The sequence below is a fragment of the Camelus bactrianus genome, chromosome 3 (assembly GCF_048773025.1).
Source record: "Camelus bactrianus isolate YW-2024 breed Bactrian camel chromosome 3, ASM4877302v1, whole genome shotgun sequence".
NCBI lineage: Eukaryota > Metazoa > Chordata > Mammalia > Artiodactyla > Camelidae > Camelus > Camelus bactrianus.
The window spans coordinates 23,485,558-23,507,992 of NC_133541.1; the positions used below are offsets into that span (position 1 = coordinate 23,485,558).

Consider the following 22,435-nt stretch of genomic DNA (forward strand, 5'->3'; position numbering starts at 1 on the left):
AAAGTGAACAGGGCATTTGGAGTTGATTCTATTTTGTCTTTTCCCCATACTTACACTTTACATGAACATGGAAATTAGCCTTTAGTGTCAGGTTACATTATGATTTACACAGTCTCTATTCGTGTTCAGATTTGCTTTTTGACTTCCTGCCCCAGCTTAGAAAGAACTACCACAACCCTCTCCACTACCAGAAGCTTATTACTTAGAATATTTCCATGTTGCTTCTTTCTCTAATCTCTACAATTCCCTCAATGAGTTTGTTGTACAACATAAAGGAGAAATATGTTTCTACATGAAATCATTTTACAAAAGAAGACCAGCTGAAATTTAAGATCAGGCAATGGCATTTCAATTCAATTCAATTCAATTCAACTCAATTCAATTCAATAATACTTACATGCAAGGCATTGTGTTGGGTGCCATGGATAACACCATGCATTGACATCAAGTTGGTTACAATATGTATTTAATACAGGTATACCTCAGATTGTGTGGTTTGGTTCCAGACCACTGCAAAGAAGTGAGTCACGTGATGCTTGGTTGCCCAGTGCATGTAAAAAGTATGTTTACACTACACTATACTCTACTTAAAGTGTACAATAGCATTATGTCTAAAAAAAAGTATATATCTTAATTAAAAAATACTTTATTGCTAAAAATGCTAACCACCATCTGAGCGCTCACAAATTGTAATCTTTTTGCTGGCAAAAGGTTTGAAATATTGCAGGAATTACGAAAGTGTGACAAAGACACAAAGTGAGCAAATGATGTTGGAAAAACGGCACTGATACACTGATAGACTTGCCTGATGCACGGTTGCTACAAACCTTCCAACTGCAGAAACACAGTATCTGGGAAGTGCAATCAAGCGAGGTGCAATAAAAAGAGGTAAACCCATATTAAATATGACTGTTAAAAACTACCATTTTAGAAACTTATTCAATGAGTAGATAGATATTCTGTGAGGACTGAGTGTTTCAGTCATGAAATTGGTTAGGATCTACCATCGCTAAGCCTAGAGTTTAATGTATTCAAGCCTAGAGCTTGAATGTATTCAAGCTCAGTTCCAATAAACAGCTATCCTGGTTGCTCACCTACAGTGTCCTCACTCCTCACTGACCAAATCTCATTGAATTTTCTGGGAAAAGGACAAGAATCTGTTTCTCCAGGACACTTTCCCTGACCTCCACTCACCCGCCCTGCCCTGCTTAGATTTCTCACTGCATGATCCTAAAAGAGACTTTACTTAGCCTCAGTGCAACTGTAAACACATTATTTCAAAAGTCTCTACATGACTGCCTAGGTTTCATCTATCTCACTGTAAGCATCGCGAGAACAAGGCCTAGCACTGTTTTTGACAAATGGCAAAACACCTCAGATGTCTGTTGAAAGAAGAAATGGAGAGTATTCATTATAAACTTCTGGACTACAGTTATGTGCTTTTATATCATTCATGCTAAATGTTAGTTTTCTTTTCTCGTAATCTGATTTCCTTTGGACATATTGTAGGAATACACTTAAGAAGCAAGAAAGGTCAGTGCCAGCCACCTAGACTGTCCAGACCAAGGGGATGCACCTACCAGAAGAGTAACATCCCCAAGATGACCTTGGTGCCTTTGGCCAAATGTCTGAAACAGGGTTACAGACCACGTAACTGATGGGTCTCCTAAGACAATACTTGAATTTTTGATTTGGGATGTTTTCTTATGTAAAAGTTGCAATTTCTTTGGTCACTCTATCCCAAGGCACAGAATTGTTAAGAGTTTTTATTTATGTGTTCAGGGTGAAAACTGAGGCTGTACATTTTCTCTCTTTGGTGTAGGCTAGTATGATAAACCTTGGTTATCTTTCGGTTTATTATCCACCCACAGTAGTACATCAAATGGAATCTATGAAACAATCTATGGAACACTCTTACGTACTTCTTTTATGAGCAAAATCATTTCCCCCTAAATTCCTACCCTGGAAATGTTTCTTGAGGTTCCACAGGAAGTCTAATACCAGATTCTACGTACCTTGTTGTAACCTTGAACATGACTGCACAAAATAGATTGAATTAAATTCAGCTGATTATGTATTCTTGTTTCATTCCTTAAGTGGCAGTCAATGCATGGAATAGGATCTCCATGAATATTATTTGGCAATGAAAGGTGCAGTTCAGCCCAGCTCTGTCTGAGCACGCCAAATGTTTCTGAGGTCTGAGATGAAGTGGGAGAGGTCTGGATAATGTTCTTTATACCTCCCTATTTAATGTGATATCCATCAGCCCAAAGCCAAAGGTACAGGGAGAATTTTAAACTTACTAATCAATTGAAGTTAGTTTTATGTAAGTGGATTTCCTAGATTAGAAAAGGTACTATGGTACATTCTGGCAAATTTGTCTATTACACCTCACCACTATGGGAAATTACAACTTCCGAGGAAACGGAGTAGAACTAGGGGTTCAGAAAAGTTAGGAAAGTGATTCCCAACACTGCTTTTCTGACTCTGCACCATTCCTTTGCTTGACACTTTCAACCTTGCGTTAACACAAGTCATCTAAACTGTGCAGGGGCAGTCTCTCCCACACTTCACATCCTCAATTTTAGAATGATAAGCAGGGAATTAAAGGATTTTCAGGAGTGATTAAGCTAGCAGGGGTAAAGGGGAAGCCAATAAGTAAGCCTATTAACAGAGGAAAGGCGATCAGAAAAGTAAGTTACAGTAATTCATGTTCAGCATCTTAAAGATCTGATTATTTCTTACTCTTTCTCACCAAGTATTTTCAGCCTGTATATTAGGATGTTTGGGGCTATGAGTAAGAGAAAAATCCCATTTCAAACTGGATTAAGAAATAAATAAAATTACATTTTACCTAAGAGACAGTTCATAGAAAAGCAGGCTCAAAGTGATCCATGGATGAGAGGCATGATCAAAAACTCAGCATCTTTCTATTTATCCCTCCTGCCACCTGCAGCATCAATGTCATTCAACCAATGGTTTCCCTCCAACTTTGAGACAGGCCTACATTCTTCCTTATTCTTGTCTAGCAGAAGAGAGAGATAAATGTCTCTCACAATCAAGGATTAAGGGTAGTGTCCTTCAGTCAGACTGGGCCAGTCCAGGACATATGACCACTCTTAAGATATTATTAATTTCTGGGAAGTCTCATGTGCCAATTGGCTTTTTAGATTAAAGATCTATTCTTGGGATCAGCTTCCCTTGGTTTGATTCGTGTGTGTGTGTGTATGTTCAGAGGAGGAAAGATATCTAGACAAAACTAGGATTCTATCAGGGAGAAAGATGAGAAATGGAAGCTAGGTAGTTAACTAACTCTCTCTACTGCAATTTCAACCCTGAGAATCAGTATTGCTCTCAATGAAATACCTAAGTGTTATGCAAGTGATGGACTGGATGGAATTCGGTTTCATAAAGCATAGCTTTAGAAGTAATAGGTAAGACCAGAATCGACCTTTTCCACCAGGTGAGGGTTACCTGCAAAATGGCAGCTAGCAGGACACTAAACCATTTGAACGACCTCTGTTCCTATCTTTTATTTCACTCTGTGTGTGAAGTGAGGTTTCTAGTGTATTTGTTTTGGGAATAGACTGACTAGAAATACATCACTGTCCAAAAAGAAAACATTTTTTTTCATCTAGGGAGTTGAGGCTTAGCTAGCTGGAAGGAAAATATAATTTCATTTTGTTCTCATAGTCTCATTTAGAAAATAACCTTAAGAGATTCAAAGGACATCCTGCCATGTGAGCACTCTCCTTGGTCTCGAGGGGCCTGGCCTGGGCTTTAACTTTTCTAGCATTTTCTGAAGTATTTTCTTAAGCAACATTTTTGCCTTTAGCACTGTCCTAACCACTGGAGCTTTAAGAAACCTTTAAAAGTGTTATTTAAAAATAGCATCACAAAACAATTTTCTTTTCTCTGCCTTACTAAAAATATCCCAAATCTGTCTTTAAGAATTTTTCTTCTTTTAGGTTTTATTTGAAAGGCAACTAAGCTGAAATGCAGATGTTTATCTAAATCCAAGTCAAAACAGTATGTGGAATAATTATAAAATACAAAAATGAAAACAGAGTGCTGGCCCTGCTATCTGGGTAATTTAAGGCAAAAGTGAGGGTTTGGGGGTTGCTTTTCTTTTTTAAACAAATGCCTTTATGTGGACGTGATGTATGCCACACAACAGGATGTTACAGAAACATCCTGTAATAAAGTTAGAGTCGAAAATCTTACATTTTTTTTTCCTCGTCTTATTTGTATTCCTTCAGAACTGACCTTGCCACAGTGTGAATTCACTTCGCCAAAGCTTAACTATGACAAGAATGTCTTTTTTTTGCCTAGCAATTTAGGGACAGAATTAAGGAGCCATGACCATAAAAGCTTCAACTTTAATTAGGAGATGAGTTATATGTGAAATTTTGAGGAAAGGGGGCTTCTTTATCACTGAGCTCTTAAAATGTCCTACTCCTGAATGACAATGGCAGTCCCAGGCCAACTGTGTATGTACAAAACCTTCCCAGTGGGCAGGTGACCCTGTTGGATGTTACTCTTAGTGCAGTTCTCGCCTATAAAATGATAATGGTAGTTTCAACTTCAAAAGCGTGTTGTGAGGAGCAACTAAGACAATGCCAAGCATGTAGGATGCACCTCAAAACTGTTAGGTGTTTTTTTTTTCCTGCTGCTGTTGTTGTTATCATCATTTCTTCCAAATTTTCCATCAGCTTGAGGGTCTTGGGTATTTTTAACCTGCTGCTAGTTTTTTTTTTTTTTAATTTCACTAATTGGGACGAAGCATCACATTTTTTATGTCACCAATGTAATGTGTCACTGGGGGCAGCATGCCCATAATTCTACTCACGGAAACGTGTTTGGGCTGACACAGTGCATGTGCCAAATGTGGCTTAAATTCAACACAGTTCCCCAGAAAATCTGCAACCGGAGATGGGGGGGGGGGGGCTTGCAAAGGTGTGAACTGCAGCCAGAATGAACTAAAAATGGTAGATTCGAGTTCTGTTCAGCACGGCGTTGTCTTGGCTTGTGGATCTCATTCTAACCTGACGGCCAGCCTGCCCTGTGCATGTGGTAGTGCGCGCAGGAAAAACGCAAGAGATCACAACTGTGGCATCGGAAACACGCGGCACTGGTGTGAGAACACACACGCACGCACGCAAGCCAGCTCCGCCACCGAAACACCGAAACACCTCCAACACAACGGGGGGCCTGAGGTTCTGCGCCAAGATGGCGACGCCAGAGGGCCCCGACCTCACCTCCGCCCACGGACGCAGTGAATCCACCTACGTGTGGAGGGATTCCTCGGAAGAAAACCTCAAAGCTGGCTGAGCAGCTCCTGGCGAAGGCCCACCCGGAGGCAGGTAGGAGAGGCGGGGACCCATCCCGCTAGGAACGCCAGCCCCCCGCGCCGCAGCGGGGCGGGAGCGCGCAACCCGAGCCTCTCCCTGAGGAGGGAAGGGTGTGAGCCCCACCTCGCACCTGCGCCTGAGGGGAGCCCCCAAAACACCTTTGAAAACCCCCGGGCTCCAGTGCAGCAGACCCAGGGGGCTGAGCTAGGGGAGGAAGCGCTCCCAAAGGGCTGGCGGCGCGCGCGCGGACTCACCTGCCGCAGGCGCGGCGCTGGCCTCCGCGAGGCGCGGGCCTCGGGCGGGAGACGCGCGTCTTCTCGCAGCTTGGCTTGGGCCTGAGGCGCCGGCGGCCGGCTGGCTCACACGTGGGGCTGTCGGGGCGCTTCCCCAGAGGGGGCCTCCGGGCACACCTCCGAGCTCTCTCTGCCGCGCCCCAGCTGGGGGCGCCATCTTCTCATCTAGGCGCTCGCCCTCCTCCGCGTCCCAAGCGCCGTGTCTCCTAGAAGGGACCCTAGACGGGCGCCTGGTGCCCCAGTGTGCGAGGCTGGGACACGCCCCGGTTTCCTGGCTTTGGTGGCCGGGGGCTTGCGTTCCTGGGTCCGGCGGGAGGAGACAGTTACTGGCCCCCAACCTGGACACTGCGCAGTGGGATGGTCCACACACGCGTGCCCCCACCCCCTTTCTCCCCTTCCTCCCCTTCCTCAACCCTCCCCCTCCCTCAACCTTTTGCCCCACCCCCACCGCCTCCTCTCCCATACCTCTCCCTGCACCTCCGTCTTCTGAGAAAGAGGCTCATTTGCTTGGCCTGGAGATTGGGCTTGAGGGGCAGGTTTCAGATCTGGCCCAGAACTAGAGGCCTAGGGCCCTGCTCTCAGGGAACTGATGCGCTCTTAGGGATGGAAGGCCAGTACACGCCATCTGCACTTGACCTCTGCCTCCCTGCAGCTCAGGGGTATCTTCCAGACAGGGCTTATACATACCCTCATCTGGAGCTCTGATTTCTGTGACTGCTACCCAGGGGTCGCCTGGCACTGGAGGCCAGCGGGTCTTATGCTTGCAAGTCCCATAGGGCTGCATATATGTGCATGATCCTTTTCCATATAAGGTTTACTTTTATGTTTATAAATAAAATTATACAACTATAAAAATTTGCAATTAAGTTGCTTTGTGTTATAAGAATAATAATAAAGTTAAATCTATTCAGAACAAAATTAGTATTACTTAGAGACTTACAGAAAATGTTAATTCCAAATTTCATTTCATGTACATAATTTTTGCAGAGTATATGTGATCAGTATAAGACAATCAAGCATAAAAATTACCTTAGATTAAAATATGTGAGGAAAGTTGAATCGAAATGAGTTCATAAACAAAAGGAATGGCATAAGATTTCTGACTATGAAAATGATCTCATCCCCATATTTTTAGTTGAGGTATTGTGGCCATTGAATTGCTATTGTATTAAGATTCCATCGGAAAATTTTCAGAGTGATTTGATAGCTTGTTTTAGTGTTAATATTTACAATTGGCCAGAAATTACGTTCTTTAAAACAGCTTAAGCTGATAGTAAAATGTTTTTAACTATTAATATGAAGAAATACATAGATTTTTTTTCAGTATTATTTTGACGTGCAAGCAAAAAGATTGAGGCTTTCTCTGGTAGATCATGAAAGATTAATGTGTACGTACTCCACCCCTGATATTGGTACAACTTCAGCTAACATGCTTTTTCTCTGAGGCTCTGGTTCATCCCTAAATTCCTCAGTTGGGGCACTTCTGTAGCTGGCATTAGATTTCCCAGAAATCTAATTCAGGTAGCGCTACACCAAGCCCAGGTCAATTCCTTCGCAGTCATTCCCCTAACATGAATGGAGAAAACCGTTGGAACTGCAGGTCTCTCCTGGCAGGTCTCCAATTTTAAGATCTCCTGAAAACAATCTGTTCATCAAAAATAAGACACACAGAGACACACAGAGCCAGATGAGTCTAATTCTCTATTTCTCGAACTCTGTGATATGGTATTACTAGCGGTATGCTCAACTTATATTATTAAACACAATGCTTATTCTAGTTTTCAAATTATTAATTCAGATTTAAGTGGTTTCACATTTTTTCCCTAAAAACAGTGAGTGACTACAGGTGGTATATTAGTTTTGGGGATTGTATCAGATACCGCTCCTGCACCATTTCAGATCTCCTTACTTCCTCTGACTCTCATTCCTGCCACTGCCATGACAACCAATTCTGCACAAATTCTGACCCAATTCTTGGAAATGCACACCTTCCCTTCTGCCCTGGGGCTTCTGTGTTGATGCCACAGAGTGAGACACCACAGGAACCTGTTGTCTGCTACACTGTATACAACACAGGAGTACGGGCAATTTGTTCCAGGAGGTGAACCTTTGACAAATCAGTGGTGGGAGCCTATGGAGAAGTGTTTCTCCCTTTCTTCCTCAGGAGAGATGGTCCTGAGATGCGTTTCAGAGGGTTTCTGGGAAGATCCCATGCAGTGGTGGCCACCTTGAGAACGCTTTCTTGTATCGGTTCTCCTTCTTTCTCTCTTTGCTGCTCCAAAACTCTGCTTTCAGGAAAAACATTCCCCTAAAAAGTATTTGCATATTAAAAAATGGGGGGAATGAGTTACAATTCTAAAAAAATCAAGGCTGGTACTGGAAGCCAGCGGGCTTAAGCTTGCTGTCCCCTAGGGCTGCATATATGTGCATGAACCTCTTTCATACAAAGTTTACTTTGATGTTTAAATAAAAGGCTGGTTGAAGGTGTTTTTATAGCCCAACTATGTGCCCCTGAACACCTCCCTTTGCTGTTCCCAACTACTGTTCTTCTGATGGCCATTCATCCATTCATATTCACAATCATTTATTTGTTCATTCCTATTTTCAGTGAGTATTTATGGCTTGCCTACTATATGCTAGTGACAGCAGATACAATGATGAGCATAATGCTTGTTTCCTTCACTGAAAACTTTACATCTCCAGGCAAATTCTCAAAAAGGACTGGTAGGGAACACAATGCATTTTCCTCAAATCAGAAAGCACAGATGCAAGCTACTTCACCGGCTGGATAATGGATGATAGGAAAGGACATTAGAACCCAAACAATGAAAGCACAGAAGGAAGGCTGCAATACACCCATTGGAGAATCTCCCAAGCAATACAAATCTCAGACATTCAGAGGTGAAGCAGTGTACCGTTTACTGCAAGAATGAAAGGGCTAAAATGAAAACTACATCTCCAGACCACACACAAGAGAACTAGATATTGGTGTCTCCATCCTGTGTGGAGCTCAGCCAGAAAACAGAGCTGCTGCTAAGCTGTTGGGTGAAGGGCTCTGGAGAGTGGGTGGTGGGATGGTGGGTAACGGAAAACAACAGACTGTTAAGTAGAGGAAGCCCAGCCTGAGCAGTAAACTGCTGCTTAAACAGGTTTAAGCAGAATGTGATTGTATGTCTTTTTAACAGCCTCTAAAAGTCTTTTTTAAAAAGGCTTTTCGGAAGTAGTTTCCTCTTTTCCTGTTGTACTGTCAGTTGGCAGATGCCTCTGGGAAAGGGGGATCTGCTTTCTGAAAGGCTCTTAAATAATGCTGGATAAAAATTACTTTTAAAGCTATCTGCTAGATAGCACCTTGCCCTCTTCCTCTTGCCCTCCCCAGCACCTCTCTGTTTCCCCAGCCCTATCTGATCTGCCAGTTACTTTCTTCAGAAACCTCTCTTGTTCTCTTGACACCTTTGCTGACATAACATTTCGTCCCAGCAGGCAACTGCCAATTCTCATTGGAAAATGATTGCTAAACATTTCAGACCAGCTCACAAGAAGTGTTCCCCTCTCTGCCCATTGGCACCGTAGAAACCACCATTGTTCCTCCGAACTGTGAGCCCAAGCCCTTCTCTTTGTAACTCTCCACCCCGTGGCCTTCCTGGGTTCTGCAGCAGCGTGAAAGGGGAGGGCCCGTCTTCAAAAGATGATGGCTTCCTAGAGGGTGCCTTGAGGGCCAGAAAGGTGCACGGAAGGAATCTGTACCTTAACAAAAAGCAAAATAACAACAACAACAGAAACTGGACAGCACAGCAGGCCAGGAAAAAGCCAAACGCACTGGGCAGTGCTGATGATTTCAGAAAGAGGTCACAGGGGCATATCAAACAACCAAGTCATTCTTGTTTTTGACGTTTTTCAGGATTAAATCCTGCAGGCCATTTTCATGCATCTTAAGGGGAACAAAATATCATCCATATATTTTTAAAGGCATTAATTAAGTTTAGCTCTGACACCCAAGAGTAATGGTCCCTGACCTGAGCCCTGACCTCCAACTAGGGATTTCGGGTGAGGCTAATGGTTGTTGCACAACCAGATCTGTGTCACATATTGAATATAGGTCAAAAGATGACTGCTCTCTGCAGAAAACAAAATAACCTTTCTAAGACACCATTTCATATTAGCATAGGCCCATATGCCCAGGATCAGAAAGAAATTGCATTGTATCTAAAAGAAATCACTTTGGGAGAAAATCACATTTGAAGCTAAGGCGTTTGGCAATGGAACTACATTTCTGTAAGCCTTTATTTACTGATTGCAGATAAATCTTGACCTGAAATTAATGAAAAATGTGAGCATATCCTAGTAAAGTTTTGGAAACTCATATAAACTGACAATTTTGAATGATTTTATACTATGACTTTCCTCTTGCTACTTTCAAAATGTCTAGCATAAAAAAGTTTGAAACTTTGATGTAAAAAACATTGCAATTCATATTAGCTCATTCCTGAAATCCAATGGAAATGGATCAAGTCACACATATAACAGTGATTAGATTTAATTGTTTTCTATCTAGTTGCTACAACTGAAATTACAGTACTGCTGCTGAGAAGATATTTTACCCAATTTTGGATAAAATTGGCAAAAATGAGACCTATAAATTCCTCTCTACTATAATTCTCTCTGAATATTCCCTAGAATGATATCTATCACTAACTTTAATATATTTTAACTATAATTACAAGAAAAGCCCTTTGGTAAGCACCAATCAACTAGTTAGTGATGGTTTACATGATACTTTACTTTTTCATTGCAAATATTTAATGAATTTTTAAATCCTTTAAATACAATATCACATAGAATTAGATATTACCTTTATTGAGCTATATATAATAAATCGTTGCAGGTATGAGTATTATTCAACCCATTCTTCAATATCCCTGAAATAAGTTAAAACATTTAACTTTGTTAGTGAAAACATGCCATCAAGAATGCAGTGAAATTGGTAAATTTGGGGGAAGTGTCACTATTTAGGCAATAGAAAATGTAAAACCAAATAGCTTGGGCCCAGTTCGGTTCCACCATGTAAAATAATGCTGATTAGAGCAAATCAGTGCTTTGAAGATGTAGCCCAATCAAATTTAACTCTAATAAAGTTAGGTAAATTGAGAATTCTACAGATGGTGTGCAGGAGACTCATTACTCATTCCAAAACAGACTTTCAAGTTTCCAGGTCTAAACTAAAGAGCGCTGCCACAAATAAGCGGATTCAGGCGTGACTAAGTTTAGGAGTCAGTCTTATGTGGATTCCCACCATCCATGTGACCTTGAATAAATCATTCAATCCCTATCATTTTCATTCAATATCCTACTTCTTGAAATTATTGTGAGGACTAAATGAGATGCGTTGTAAGGCCATCACATGGTTCTTGGCTCACAATAGGTACTCAATAAATCTTGGCCATTTTGATTAATAGTATTATTTGATGATGATGATATTGATTGATGATTATTCTGTACAAGTAAAAACATGACTCCTGGATCCTCCAGTCACGCACTCACACACACACACACACACACACACATACACACACACACACATGGAAACCAGCCAGCTCCCTTCATAAAATCAAACCTGTATCATCAGATTTGACAGTCAAGGGAAAAGCTCCACATGGGAACCAGGAGACAAGATGACCTAAAACCTGTTTTTCCTGACAATGGCTGTACTGTAAAACATAGTTACCATTGTGAAGAGAAGAAAGCTTTTTGATTTTTTTCAAAACCTATGCCCCCTACACCAGAAGTATAAAGAGGTCTTACATGTTTGCAAATTCTACCAAGCAGCCTACTGTATTACTTAAATAATTCATTTACGCACTTTCAATACATTTTTATAACTTATATCTGACTTTTTTTTTGAGAAGTTGAGGTTTAAAAAAAATAAATGAGACAGTTTCTGGGCTTAAGAAATTTGTTTGCAATCTAAAGCTTATTTTCTTGATTCAGTTGCACAAAACCATTTCAGTAAATCTCTTGGGACAAAAATCCGTTGTTGCTTTTAATACAGGAGTCAGCAATCTAAGGCTCTCAGGCCAAATCCAGCCACTGCCTGTTTTTGTATGGCCTGCAAGCTAAGAATGGTTTTCACATTTTTAAATGGCTGGGAAAAAAATTAAAAGATTAGTATTCAATGATAATTATATAAAATTCAAATTTCAGTGCCCATAAATATAATTTTATTGTAACAAATCATTCATGTATTATCTATGGCTGTTTTCACACTACAACAGCAGAGCTGAGTAGCTGCAACAGAGATCATGTGGCCACAAAGCCTAAAATCTTCACTTTCTGACTCCTTAGAGAAAAAGTCTGCCATCTCCTGCTCTAATACAGCAAGCCCTACTACCAAAAAAAAAGAAAAAAGAATTGTGTGTGTGTGTGTGTGTGTGTGAGCAACCTCCAACTTAGGAACAAGGTTTTATACAAAAAAATGCATTTAAAACTCAGTTGTCCATGAGAACCAAATAATAAATGACAGTTTGATTCCTAGGCTAGCCCACAAATGCTGATTAACTTATAATTTATTTGAAGTGTAGTACTAAGAGCCTGAGTTATGAAATTTGGAAATAGTAGTAGAGAAGAGGAGAAAAAAAAATTCCATAACCTTTTCCTGATTGTAAGGCTATAGCTGGACTGGATACACATAGTTCTTCTTGCTGGGTATTCTCATGCTCTTTGAGCAGAGGGACCTTCTCTTAGGTATTTTTATATTCCTCACAGTATTTAATCAAGGGCATTTGTAAGTGCACAGTATATACTTGTTAAATGAAATGGAATCTGTTTTATTTCTGTGTTCTGTGTGTTGAATAGTCAACATGGCCTCAATCTTCCCATATAGTCCCTGTCTGTCTCCTACTATTAGGCATAATTTTCATAAATTTGGATCCTTTTTTAAAAAAATAATCTTTTTAACTTTAAAACCTAGACCAACTTTTTGAATGCAAAAACAACACACAGTAAGAAATACATTTTACATCACAACCGAATGTACATATTCACATATGTTTATAACCTAAAAGCTTCATCAAAAAAAAGAAATTTACTACATGCAAAGCTGTCTGTTCTATGATATACTATTCCATTTAATTATTTTTAAATTCTCTTCAGACTTACTAATTTGGTTTCTGGACCAGCTAATGGGTCACAATCTACAGTTTGAGAAACTGAGTCTAGATTTTTCTAAATAAATAACTGAACACTCACAAATGAATTGAGTGAATCAGTTTTTTCAGGACTATTAATTGAGCATCTTAATAAGAGCCTGGCTCAGATACCATGCCAGACACTGAGATGTTGTGATCAATAAGACACCCTCCCTCACTTCAAAGAACCGGGTCTTTAGGTGGGAAGGTAACAAGGAAAGGGTAAAAGATGTGGAGTTTGAACACTACTCAGCTTAACCAGAGGGTATACACAGGTTACCATATCAAGTTCCCAGCAGCAAGTAAACAAATCCCAGTCCGAAGCACAGTTTTCCTTCTATTAATATTTTAAGTAACTTTGGATTTAGGACATGGCTTCCTATTCTGCTATTTAGATAGATCTAATCACTCTCCAAAAATTTAAACCAGTTTTTGAAAGTAGAAAAAGCCTTAAGATATATTTAGCTTAAATACAGATATAAATTGAGCGTAAGGATAGATGGTACTGGAATTAGGCATGTGGAAGTTTCTTTGCTTAAACAGAGGAGGCACTTGTTTTTTCCATTATCATTAAAGATTTTAAGTTTATTTTATTTCATTTTTATAACCAAATTTCTAAATAATATTATTATTATAATACATTTGAAATTGCAAAGCATTTATAATTGTGGAACTACTAACTTGAAATATACTTGCAATATCTTTTTATAACATTACTATTTTAAACTTAATTATAATATATTGTCCAATGATGCAATTAGACATTTTATAAGTAGAGAAATTCACAAAAACAAAAAAAAGTGCACAATACTGAATTGTTGTATTTTAAATTATAGCTAAAAGAAAACTGTACCTGAAAGAGATTTATCTCACATGTCTTAAAGATTTATAGTTAATTAAAGTAAAACATGCGTAAGTAATTCCAAATGTACTGCAATTTCATCCATTTAACAAAGAACCTATTTTACTGGTATAAATTGTAGATATGAGAAACACAGGGGCTTTTTGGTTTTAAAGATAACTGCACACGCTCCCATTTATTTTGAGAGGAAATTCTGAAATACGTGCCTCCCACTTTCCCATTTTCCTGGGCCCGCCTTGAGTTAGCCCAACATTCCGTCCATCGGTGGCCAGGCACACCTGCTCCCACATATGCCCAGAATCCTTCTCGTTTCCTCTCCCACCACTTGCAGAAGCTAAGTCCAAATCACCATTTCCTTGTGCCTAAACTACCACAGAAGCCACCAAACTTGTCTCCCTAATTACTCTCTCCTGCTCCTGTGAAATCCAGCCTCAACACACAGAAAGATACATCTGTAAAATTAAATCAGTTCATGTTACTCACGTGGCTTCCAAAGCTTCAGTGATTCCCACTGCACACACCTGCCCTCATTGTCCACCACCCTTTTCCTTGTGCACTGTGCGTCAGTAACATTTAACCTCTTTTTCTTTCGCAAATATGATCATTTTATGTGTCAACTTGGCTAGGCCACCATGCCCATATAGTTAGTCAAACAGGACTGTGGACGTTTCTGTGAAAGTGATTTTTGGATGAGTCTAACTTTAAAATTGGTGGACTCTGGATAAAGCTGATCACTCTCTGTAATGTGAATGGGCCTCATCCAATCAATTGAAGGCCTTGAGAGAACAAAGATTAACACCTTCTATCTTCCCCAGTTCAACCCACAGGCAAAATGGAATTCGGCCAGCACATGGCCTTTGGACTTGAACTGAAACGCTTTCCTGAGTCTCCAGCCTGCCAGTCTACCCATCAGATTTTAGACTCACCAAGCCTCCGTAATTGCATGAGCCAATTCCCTAAAATAAATCCTGATAGATAGATAGATAGATAGATAGATAGATAGATAGATAGATAGATAGATAGATAGATAGGCAGGCAGACATCTTGTTGGGTCTGCTCCTCTTGAGAACCCTGGCTAATACACCAAACATTCAAAACCTTTTCCCACTATAACACCTGCAACCCTATGACACTAGAACACCTTTGCTCTTACTGCTCTGTCTCTGGAACCCTTCCCAGGCTCAACATACAACTGCCTCCTTCACATCATTCATGTCTCAGCTCTAAGTAGCTCACCCAAGATACTCCATCACATCATCTCATTTCATTTCCTTCACGGAACTTCTCATCCCAAAGTGATCTTTACTCATATGTTCACATGTGTATTTTCTTCCCTGCCCCCCCACCGACTGATTCTAAGTTCTATAAGGGAAAATAACTGGCTATACCTTGTCCCCTGTTGGGTCTCCAGCACCTAGAACAATGCCTGGGACCTAGGAAGCATTCAGTAAATATTGAGTAAGTGAATGGACAAATTAATAAACAAAGCATTTTTGTTAAAGTTCAAATTACTTCCTAAGCACTGTTTATCAAGCCTGAGAATCTGTTTAGTCCAGGAGATCATTCTCCACCTAGAATCCATGTGGTGAAATGGAAAGCCCGTTAAATACAGCATGAAAAAGCTGCAGCTCTCCTGCTAGTTTCCACACATAATTGTAGGACTTTAGCCTTAAAAGGAAAAACTCAGATATATACTAAAATTGCCCAAAATCTGTATTTTTCATTTTTTGCATAGTATAGTCTAATCTTATTAAATCAGAATGAGAATGTAATTCTTTGTAGACATCCATGATTAAAGGGAGTGCTTCATATTTCCTGTGGCAAACCATCCAGGTGGGAGAGCACCAGAGGGCTTTGTCAGGGTGTAGCCCTAGTATCAAAGGTCTACCTACTAACTAGTTTCTTTTTTCTCTTTTGAATTAATGAGACAATATTGTCCATATTTGCCAAAATTAAAGCAAATACTGATTTTTTTTTAATGTGAGAACTCAGGAAGCAGGACCAACTCCAACAGATATGCTAAATCCATTTAAAAGTGTCTAGAATATTTTAACTTCATAAACACATTCCAGCACAATCTTTGCATCTCATATTATCTCATAGAGTTAATGTAGTTGATTAAGTGAGGATGGCCATATACTCCATTTATTCGCTCATCTGTGTATTCATTTCATTGTGAGGCATTACTAAGTACCAGGAACTGAGCTAGATAAGTATACACTGATGAGTAAAATAGACATAGTCCTTGTCCTTGAGAAGCTTATAATGTAGAGGAAGGAAAAAGGGGTAAACAAATAAACAATTCAATAAATACATATGTTATTTAAAAACTATAAAATGTGCTGTGAAGAAGACAGACTTGGGTGAAATGACAGAGAATAAGGGGGAAATCATGAAAGACCTCTTTGAAGTAGTAATATTTTATTCCCCAATCTGAAGGATAAAATGGAGGAAGCCCAGAGAAAACAAGGTGGAGATGCATAGAGGGTACCAGAAATCGAGATGGATAGAAGGTTCCAGAAAGAGAGACAGTATGGGTAAGGACTGAAGAGGAGAATGTGCTTGATCCAGTTTAAGAACTGAAAGGATCTTTTTCCATGAAACATCATCCTTAAATCTTCTAGATTTTTCCTCCTCTTTAGCGTCTGCTGTCTTGCCTGAATTCTCACCCTATCCTGGACAGGCAGTGTGCAGGGGGAAAACATTTAAATGGAAACCATGTAGTTTGTCATGCAAATTGAATCTCTTGAACAGAATTCGATTTAATAGATGTCTTGGTTGTTCATTATGCAAGCACAGCCTGGCTGCACTTTGACAAACTCCTTTGTCAACTGTAGCAACTCAGTTTGTCCCCAGTCACTCCTCACTCGCTAGTCAAGCTCTCCAGCTCACTGCCAGAACCCTTTAGAAAGTAAACACTTCTGACTGGTTGAAATGAATCAATATTTTTTCCTTACATACCAATAGTGTTGATTGTGTCGGCCAAAGTCAGAAACCTATTATTGGTCTTGCACTCAGCCCACATTCATTTAGGTCATCTGAAATCAACTCTAATTCTTTTCCGAAAGAATGAATGCATAACATCTCCGAGTCATAGAATCTTGGGATTAAGTGGGAACAGTTCTCCAGATACTCAGAAAATTCACATCATTGATGAAGACTTTTATCATCCTTTATTAAACACTTTATTAAAACACACTTGAGAGAAGGCTGTCATCAAAGACTGATGACTTTTGCGAGGAATTGGAAAGAATCAGAAAACTCGACTGAGAGTTGTGATAGAATTTGATGACGATGTGCCATCTTGCACTTGGTATTTTAATTCATCATTTGTTCATCTACAAAATAAAATAAATGACATCGCTCTTATGAAAAGTTTGAGTTAACAGATTCAGGAACGTTAATCAGCTAATCAGTATGAATATTGTTTGTTTAAAGTGTTGGAAGGAGGCTTGTCAAGGAAAGGCAGGATGATGAATGTAGTAAGAAAAACTTGGGTTGTAGAGTATTATACAACTATTACACTTCCAAATTGGCCATTACTAGTTGTGAGTCTTTGAGATAGGTGGCTCCCCAGGTTCTTTAAATTTTAGTTCTTTTTATCTGCAAAAAGAGAGATCACAACTGCTGTATTTTGTGCACGGATTTTAGGTAAAACTATATGCAAGACCATCGGTGATGCTTTCTTCAGTTAGTAAGCTCTCAGTACGTGTAATTTGTCTTTCTTTTTGCATTTTCAATAAAAGTATGAAATACTTTTCCCATTGTATTTATAAGAGTGGAAATGATTTTCCAAACCAAGTTTTTTATAAAACTCCTTATAAGAAAAATAAATCTTAAAACAACCCAAATAACTTACCTTTTTTTGGATAAGGACATTCGCTACTTTTAGGGGTGTTTTAATATTTGAAATATATAGCTTTTAATATATTATATACAATGATCAAACTCTCACATCAAGTGAACATTCTTTAAAATCAATTTTTCCTTACTCTAAGAATGTAATTCTGCCATCTTACAAAAGTGATTGATATAGATATAAGAGTTAGCCCTGCACATAAATCAGAGAGAGCAAATTAGATATGAGTCCCTTATTTTTCTATTGTTACTCATATCAAATTTTATGCATTTTACTTTGCAGAGGATAATGCTACAGAAAGTTTTTCAATTTAAAAAACATTCCAAAAGAGGACATTATATTGAGCTTAACATGAAAATATTTTCTTTTGATGACTCAGATATCTGTATGAGAATCTCCTCCTGAGTGCCAAGTTCAATGCTAAGACTTTAGTACACTTTATCTCACTTAATCTTCTCAGTATTTTTAAGACATAAATATATAAATATTTAGATTCATTATACAGATGAGAAAATTGAGATACAAAGAAGTTAAGAAACTTACTTAAGTTGGGACAATTAGTTGATAATGGTTTTATAACCTAAATCACAGTCTGTCTAATTCCACATAGCCTCTATTCGTTAATTGCACATAGCAAAAATGAAATTAAGCCAATCTAACATAAATTTTAGGTCACCTTCTGTTTTTATTAATCTTGTGCATTATCCTGATTAATGCTATGATCATTAAATATTCAAGAGACTACGTTATTCTCTTGCAAAGTCCTGATTTTTTGAGATAATGAAGTCTGTCCTTCTGCAACACCTTCAGTCCTATCTCTCTCTCTCACACACACACACACAGAGTTTTCTTTCTAGCAATCTCTTCACTCCTTTAACCTATACAATGTCTTTCAGCACCTGAAAAGAAATCCCTCCCATTTTCTTCCCCAAGTGTATGTCTGCAAGCTTATGGAGACCATCTTTATCTTTTGAGCAGTAGATATTCATTTAGAAGCCCTTTGAAAGTGAACCAGGTTTAAGGACGTAGTTTCATAGTGGAGGATAAAAATTGCTCTTAAGGCTCCCTTGATGTATTCTCATCTCCTTTTGTTGAACCACTTTGCCTTCATGGGTCTGGCTTAGTATTTCTTTCTCCTTGAAGAATTTGTTGTCACAAAAATTAATTACTTTGCTGCTAATAAAATTAGGATTTGGGGAAAACGGAAGCTTTGGAACATTATCCCTCCTTCTGGGAAACATACTTGTGCTCTCTAATTTGGAACTTAGGAGGTTTATAAATCCAGTACTTTAAATAGTTAATGAGATTCTTATTTTATTCTTCTTAGTAATTTTTTGTGAAATGTGCAGCTTTCGGTGATTTAATTCTTAAAAAACTCATTAGTGTGCTATAGAATGATTTGTCTTTCATTAATTTCCATTAACATTACATTTTGGTTTTGCTGGTGTATGTTGCATTGGATTCCCTGTAGGCGTCTCTGGATGAAATGCATATTTAACTGTGTCCAACATAATGATTACTAATGAATGAATGAGGCCAAAGAAAAGGGATGGGTATTTTGATGAGCCTTTCATTGAGAAGGCTGAAGTTTGAAATCCTATAAAAGAGTTAAAATGTATCTTCCCAAATAATTCCTTTTTAAAAGCTATACCCAGTTGTTGAGAAACACTGCAGTGCTGCATAGAGAAAATCTATCCAGAATGCTGATAGTGGTGTTGGCAGTAGTGGTGATAAATAATAATGAAAGAATAATTATCAACATTTACTGAGTGTTTCAGTGGGCCTGACATCTTGACATTCTCTCATTTAATCCTCACAATGACCTGTTAGACGTGTATGATTATTATCCCCGTTTCACAAGTGAGAGATCTTGAACTTCGAGAGGTTAAATAAATTATCTAAAGTCACATGAAAAGCTAGAAGTAGAGTGAAATTCTAAGTTTCCAGAGACAAGCTTTTTCACTATTCTGACTAGCATTTTTAGTCTTTATGAATATATCAAGTAATCTTGCAATATTTATATTTTAGTCTAGTTCTCTATGTTGTTTAGCTCATCATTTACGGCAGTGGTTCCCAACCTGCAGTGATTTTTGCCCCCCAGGGAACATTTGGCAATGTCTGGAGGCACTTTTAGCTCTTAACTCATATGTGCGTGCTACCGGCATCTAGTAGGTAGAAGCCAGGGATGCTGCTAAACATCCTACAGTTCACAGGACAGCCCCACAACACAGAATTGTCTGGCCCAAACTCAGTCATGCTGAGGCTGTGAAACCCTGTTTTGAGCTGTCCAATGAATGATTTTCTGGTAATCATGTCTTTATATGGCTCTATCTTGATGCATAAATGACTCTGGGCCTTGTGTTTATAGGAGAGGCTGCATAAAACAAATGCAGAGGGCTTACATCATCCCTCAGAGTCTCGGGGGGTATAAGTGATGTATCCTGAGGGCTTGATGATATGATTACTGCTATAGACACAACACGAGAGCCCATTCCAGACACATGCGATACAAACTATGTTACACGTTCAGATGTTCACAGTGATACTGCACAGTAGGTATAACTTTTTCCATGTTGTGCATAAGAATCTGAAGAGTACAAAGGTTAAATAGCTTTCCTGAATTTGTATAGCTCATAAGTAGATGGACCAGCATTCCCAAGCCAAATACTGACTTTGTTCATCATGCCCCAGATCTAATTAGCAAGAGAAATACAGAGTCCTGGTTCTGCCTTAATCCTTTACTGTACTAAGGTAGGGTTTTTCCTCAAATACCATCTAACACTTTTCAGCTTAGATATAATTGAGTAGCCCACTAGATAATGAAAATTTGAAAAGAAATATTCTTGTTTCATAGAAAATACACTCTGGTATCTCATAAGTAGGGCATACAAATAGATTATTTCTTAAGGATGGGATATAATTGATCATCTCTTCTAATACGATGTTTCCTCTCTTACAAAAAGCAAGGCACAGAGAGGTTGTGCCACTTGACTGGGTTCACACAGCAAGTTATGGAGAGTCTGTGACCAGAGCCCAGTTCTCCTACTTCTAGTCCTTTTTTACTTCTCTCCAAGGTGCACTCACTTCCTTGACCTGCTTCTCCCTGCAGGGGGCTGATGGCAAGAAAGCTGTAGGTTCATCCTCCTTCTGAACTGGTGAAATGCTTTTACAAACTAGAGACACAAACTCATTATCCTCATTATTTTCAGAAATTGTTTGGGACCGCAAATATGTTGTGGGAAATTAGTCCTTTGAAGAAGAAAAATGAGAACAGCGAAACCCACAATCCTCATTATTATGCAGTCAAATCACCCTGTAAAACTAATTAAGGATTTTGCAGTACCTTATGCTCCTCAGAATCAAAGGTGAAGAAATGTGATCTCATGACTTTCATAGGAAAATGATGAATCTGTTCAAACCACATAATCTCGAAGCCTGAAAATTATTCCTCCTTAGAAACTGTGCCCCTCCGGCTAGCAGTGTGTTACATGCAGACACTCTTCCCTTAAAGCAGGGCTTCTCAATCATCAAAGGCCACGATCTCCTTACCTCAATCATGTGCTAACTCGGAGTGAAGAGTGGAGGTTTCTTCTCACTCTTTCCCACTTCACCCCCTTTCTTGAACTAAATTAGGCAACAGACGAGGAAAGGAAAATATGAATGCGGCACCCTCTACCCATCAAATCCTGCTTTCCCACACCTCTTCCATGCTCTACACCATTCCGCGGTGAATGCAGAAGATAATCTATTGGGGTTTGGGAAGAAAATGGTTGAACTTCCAAATTAATTATTTTTGGTCACATATACTTTCAATTTGTATTTTTTGTTTGCTCAATACCATATACTGTATGTTAGTATGGAAGTACATGGATAGACTTAGTAAATAAATATACACATTTGAGGGTTAGGAGCTTTGCAATTTTGGGAGGTCACTGCTCCGTATGTTCTGGAACAGAAACATTTCCTGACTGTTTCCCAGAGTTCTACAGTATAGAGTTCCTGGTCTATACTCTGATACGGAGTATCAGAGGTGAACACCCTAATTCCTTTACTTCCTGCTAAGCCTCACAGGCTAAGGCTTCCTCCAGAATTTACATATCTATGGGCTCCAACTCCAACTTTATTTCTCTAAAAAAAGCAAGTATAGATCCCATCTCAGCCGTAAGATGTGGTTTTGCTTCTCAGACACTCCCTGCCTGTCAACTGCCCAGCTCCCATGATCCATCCACCTCCTGAGTTAAGGAATTCTACCTGAACCACCCTACATCTAGACAAGCAAAGCTTGAGAGCCCTGGAAAAGACGAGGATCCCGTATTAATTGCCTGTTGCAGCTGTAACAAGTTATCACAACTTAGTGACTTAACATATACAAATTTATTATCTTACATTTTCATAGATCAGAAGTGGCACTAAACTAGAATCATCTTGTCTGTAAAGCATGTTGCCTTTAGAGACTGTGGGGGAGGATCCGTTTCCTTGTCTTTTTTCAATTTCTAGAGGTCACCAGTATTCCTTAGCTCATGGCCCTTTCCTCCATCTTCAAAGCCAGCAGTGCAGCATCTTCAAATCTCTTTCTCTTTCTCTCTGACTTGTGCCTCATCATCAAATCTCTTCCTTTAATCTTCCTGACTCCTTCTTTTAATCTCTTGTGATTATACTGGACCCATCCAGATAATCCAGGATAATCTCCATATCTCAAGATCCTTAACTTAATCATATATGCAAAATGCCTTTGCCACGTAAGGTAACATATTCTAGGGTTGTCACATAAGGTAACAGGTTCTGGGGATTGGAACATGGACATCTTTAGGGGGCCATTATTCTGCCAACCACACATCTCCTGTGCCAGAACTCGTGAGTTGAATCAATTGAAGAAGAAAACTACATAT

General features: G+C 39.3%; 1 protein-coding gene across 3 annotated transcripts in view; it reads left to right on the forward strand.

The window, feature by feature from the left end:
* CDH6 (cadherin 6) overlaps positions 1-22,435 on the forward strand; it is a 121,229-nt gene that overhangs the window by 11,941 nt on the left and 86,853 nt on the right. The window contains exon 1 of one of the 3 annotated variants that reach the window (XM_074356639.1): positions 728-5,363. The exons of the other annotated variants lie outside the window; for them this stretch is intronic. The gene's annotated coding sequence lies outside the window, so the exon portion shown is untranslated. Of the gene's footprint in view, positions 1-727; positions 5,364-22,435 lie in introns of those variants that run through there. 3 annotated transcript variants of the gene reach the window in all.